We start from the raw sequence: 5,443 nt of genomic DNA, 5'->3' as shown, positions 1-5,443 counted from the left end.
TTAAAAAGGTTAACCAAAACGACATAAAGTGTTAATTTCCTACATCAATTGACCGTGAAGGGAAAAGAGGTTACAAATGGATTGGAACGAGACTGGGGATAGACGAAATTATCGCCCTTCTAATGAGACATGTTTTATGTAACTGATTGAGAAGGAAATGTTTAAGAATGAATGTTAAAAGAATGACCTGGGTATATTTGTTTATTTACGCTTGTAATACAAACACAAATCCAGGCAGGACACTGTGCATCTGTTGCGTTGGTGTGAAGGCTGTGCTGGTCTGTGTATCTGCTGTGTTGGTGTGAAGGCTGTGCTGGTCTATCTGCTGTGCTGGTGTGGAGGCTGTGTCGGTCTATGCAGCTGCTGTGATGGTGTGGAGGCTGTGTCGGTCTATGCAGCTGCTGTGATGGTGTGGAGGCTGTGTCGGTCTGTGTATCTGCTGCGTTGGTGTGCAGGCTGTGCTGGTCTGTGTATCTGCTGTGTTGGTGTGAAGGCTGTGTTGGTCTGTGTATCTGCTGTGTTGGTGTGAAGGCTGTGTCGGTCTATGCAGCTGCTGTGATGGTGTGGAGGCTGTGTCGGTCTGTGCCGCTGCTGTGTTGGTGTGGAGGCTGTTCTGTCTTTACATAGAGCTGTAGACTATACCTTGTGGAAGCTCATGTGGTCTGTCCGCTGCCCCACACACACACCCGTCACGCCTTCCCTCACTAAGGTTTCTAAATTGGGGAACAGTAGCACTGGGTAATCATTATATTACCACCTGATAAATGATGATAAGTCCGATAAGATCGACCCGATTGCGTGAGTCAGGTGTGAAACAGTGGAAACAATGGACCATAGTGCTATACCGGGGTTCAATGGAACGCGTACCTGGGGATAACGATCATTGGACAGTCGTTAAACAAGAAGTTCCCTCGTATGCCGATTTCCTCTATAACCAATCTATCACTAGCATAGGCGTTTGTTATAGAAATAAACATGAGAGTAGAAAGGGTTATTATTAATGTCATTTCTTATACTTCATATGTTATACTACGAATGCTATGGGAAATCTGTTGACCAAATCCTGTTACTTAGCGAATACGATTGAAATAAATCTTAAAGAATTTCTTTATGTTTTCGTATACTCTCAAGATTACAGAGCTATCTTAATTCACGTCATACTTTCTACAACAGGTGATGCTAAAGAGTATAAATGGATTACACAGTTTATTGAAGTCATTGCTGATACTGGAGACACTGATTTCTTGTTTATGACGAAACATTTTGTTTCTTCTCTTCGCCAACAGAGGGAACTGGAGTCAGTGACGAGTCGCAAGTGATCCTTGCTCTGTATCGTGTTATATCGCCGTAATCTTGCAATCACAAGTGGAAAATCTAGTGTCAGTGGAAAGTTGATTTAGTGATCGCCAGAAGAGACGTCCTTACGATACTTTTGACATGAGAGTTGATGGGATAAAGAGCAGTAAGAAATGGTGAACGGATAGTCGAATTTGCTCGCATGTTCGTGGCTCGCCACCGACCGCCATGTGTTCGATCAAGACCCCCAAACGAGATTGTGGTGAAAGCAGAGCGTACGACGAAGCAAGACCAGCCAGTCCATTTGCAAGGTAAGAATAATCGACCATTTATGTTATTTATTACTTGCTATTGTTGTGTATCACGTATATAAATTTGTTATGGGTTTTTGGTTACGTGTATGTCAATTAGATGTCGTTGGAAATGTGTCAAAAACGTAGTGTCTGTATGTCTAAATGTCGACCCCAAAATACCTCTCAGTTTATATAAACCAAATGGGGGAAAAAAAAAATATTTACCTTTATTATGAATTAGCACATATGGGGGTATTTGGCAATATACCGAACTTTACTGTTTCTCTTTATTTGACGGGATTCGAACCCCTCATGCGTAAACTACGACACCTGAGAACACTTAGTCACTAAGCCAATTCGATCGTCAGGATGGTTACCGTCATTTTTTTTTAAATATCTACGCTGTTCAAAACTAATTATGTCGTATCGTCTGGGTTTGCAATGTTGCAAGGAATATTACATAGGCCTTTTCCGTTTTAAAGAAAAGGATTTGGACCAGGACCAGAATTGTGATAGGTAGATGCGATGCGACGTTGTCACAAAGGTATGGATGGGTTCGACTCTCCAGATATTTAGTATATAAACTCTATGTGAACGGAGGGTAAGAAGGAGAAGAAGGAGGAGGAGGAGGAGGAGGAGGAGGAGGAGGAGGGACTGAGAAAGATGGGGAATATGAGATGGAAGGCATATTGACGACTGAGCCTTGGGAACGAGACACATTTACTGAAGAACGCAATTGCAACCCTAACGTTAAACATAGACATGAAGTTAACTATCTTGATTGCCTAACGATCTCATTCTGTCGTTCGTAGCTCATACATGACGACAGCTAGAGCGAACTCGCGACCTCCTCGTATGATGATTGTTAGAACATGGGACGCGGTATGTGACGGGAGCACTTGGGTGGTATCGTCACGTTTCTCGTAAAGCTGTTACGAACATCAGTCACAGGAGATGCGCGTCTCTCTCGCTACGAATTAGCGACATCAACGCTTTTCCGTCGGGGCATCTACGAAGATGGTGGTGTTGAGGTCAGTAAAGCGAGTTGACGAGTCTAGAAGAGAGGGAGAGGGAGGAGGGTGTGTGTCTGTGTATGTGTGTGTGTGTGTGTGGCTGGCGGTCGGTCGACGCCTCCCACGCCGGGGTTGAGCGCGAGGTAGCGGTGTTTACAAGGTGAGAATAATAATCTAGTGAGCATCTATACCCAGGCCAACCGCGGCTGGTGCTCTGCCCCGCGTTACTGTTGTCTAGCAGGTGTAGTGGCGGCGGCGGAGGAGGAGGAGGAGGAGGCCCGGTGCGTTCGGGTCCCCTCCAACCGAGCTTTGATCGCCACGGAGATCCGCCATAGCCACCGAGTAATGCTCAATTCATATAACTTTTAATCAATCATTGATCACTTATCATCGCTGGAGGTATGTGGTTTAGCTTGAACATGTAATAGAAAATTTATATAAGAAGATATTCGTATTGTTTTTCTTTTTTTTTGGGGGGAGGGGATGTAAGCATAGCGAATTCTTCATTCATAGCAAGTACTCAGCACCTCGCACAGGTCCTGTTCGAGTCCTCCGCCGAGGTCGTGGCCACAGGCAGTGTTTGAGACGAGTTGTAGCGCGGGGCCCCCTAACTAATCAAGCCACAAAGCCCGCGTGACAAATTACTCCGTGTTATCTTCTCATCTTCCCACTCTCGTCTTTTTTTCACCAACACCCTCATGAACTATCTCCCTCACTCCAACAAAGCCTTAGGCCCATCGCCAACACTATACCGCCACCACCCAACCACCACCACCACTAAAGACTCCTCTCGATCCTATCTTCTTCCTTCTTTTTTTTTTTTTTTTAACTTATTCCATTGAGGAAAGTTGCTGGAGAGGTGAAGAGGACCCGTTGATAATTCCCTCCATACAAATTGGGTTTCAGGTGAGAGAGAGAGAGAGAGAGAGAGAGAGAGAGAGAGAGAGAGAGAGAGAGAGAGAGACTGGTTCAGATGAGGACCGATGCAGATGGAGAGATAACCAGATGATGTACATTAGGTCGGCGCGTCTGAGGTGCTTTAACTGAAATCGCCTGGTGGTGGGGAGGAGGAGAAGAGACGAGAGGAGAGTGGGGCACTCAATTGGAAACAAGACATAAAAAAAAAGAAGGTATGCGGTACGTTAGGCATGCGCTTCGGTGGAATGGATATGTATGAAGGTAAATGCGTATGCGTTAAAGTTGGTGGGTATGCGAAAAGTTATCTGGATTTGCGAAAAAAAAAACATAAGCGCATGGATGTGTTGTCGAGTTACGGGGCATGCGTTAAAGGGGCGGATACGTGAGGATGGACACACATGCGCTTGCTTGGCTGTTCATGCGCTAGGGTGGATAAATATGCGCTAGAGTGAATGAGTTTGCAGTGCAATAGTTAAAAATGGCTAGGATAAATGTGTATGAGTATGCAGTGCAATCGATAAAAATGGCTAGGATAAATGTGTATGCTCCTAGGTAAATACGAAAGCACTAGGAAGGTTATGGTATGGTCTAAAGTGTATGAATTTCGTTTTGGTTAGATGGGCATGCTCAAAGGTTGATAGGCATGCGTAAAGGTGGATGGTGATACGCCCACGTGGGGACGTATACGCTTGAGTGGACAACAGACCTACAGTATGAGAGATAGGAGAACTGCTATGCACTATGACTAAGGATAGATGTAAGCTCGGATGAAGTAAGGGATGGGAAGTGGATAGTGGACAAGGATAGAGAAGTGATGATGTGAGGGAATTGACGTGTATGACGGGATAGTAAATGGATATGTGCCAGGACTAACGATTAGACCTTCCCTCCATCCCCCTGTTGGATCTATCCAAATTTCAAGGATGGGTACATGATGAGAGCTGGGTTGAAGGATAGACACATACCGGAGTAAAAGATAGGCATGAAGCGAGCGGCCGGTGATTGCCCCGGCTGAATTTAAGAGGTATGTATACAAAAAGGGTGAAATCGGAAATATGAAACAAATATGAACACAGAAACGGATTCAAAAATGAAATATTTTCATGCGAAAAAAAAGAGAAATGACGGAGAGCGAGCAGGTCAGGGGGGGAAAAAAAGGAGAGAAAGAAAGAGAGAAAAGAGAGAGACAGGTAACCTCCAAGAGATAGACTACACCAACGATTTCCTACAAAACCCTTCGCATCATCACTCTCTCCACAGGAGACCTCCAAGAGGAGACAATAAAGATTTCCACTCCCATTCATGAGGATTCTACCCTCAAGCTACGCTCGTCCACCGACCCTTCCCCCTTCCCTTCCTCCTCCTCCTCCTCCTTCTTCAGACAGTCTCCATCCAGCTATGGTCAGCTCGGCGGAGAACAATACCCGAAGGAGAAATTCTTAGTACCATAGTCGGGTTGGATCACTGTGGTAGTGTTGCCTTTCCAGGGGCCTAGCGCTACTGACGAAGGTTAGCCCAATACCCTTCAGGGACGATAACCACATTGGGGCTCTCAGCATCTGAAGGAGAGAGACAGAGAGAGAGAGAGAGAGAGAGAGAGAGAGAGAGAGAGAGAGAGAGAGAGAGAAGGTTCTTCATGGACCTCTGCTATCATTTGTTTGTTGTTAGGGTAATCTGTCTTTGTTCTGATGTGAGTGTACTTGTTATATGATGGACAGTATCATAGTTGTTACAGTGACATGAATATGTTTGAAATGACTAAGTGACTAATTGTATTGTGGCTGATACTTTGATCCGTTTCAATTGTCATTTGATTGTGTTATTATTCATTAACTGTATCTCTAATCATGGCTTGGCCGTTCGTCCAATGTAGCTGGTTTGAACCTTCATTGCAGTTCTTTTGGTTTACATGTTCGCTGATGT

The sequence above is a fragment of the Panulirus ornatus genome, chromosome 59 (genome assembly GCF_036320965.1).
Source record: "Panulirus ornatus isolate Po-2019 chromosome 59, ASM3632096v1, whole genome shotgun sequence".
Taxonomy (NCBI): Eukaryota; Metazoa; Arthropoda; class Malacostraca; order Decapoda; family Palinuridae; genus Panulirus; species Panulirus ornatus.
Note: the sequence above shows the minus strand (reverse complement) of the source record.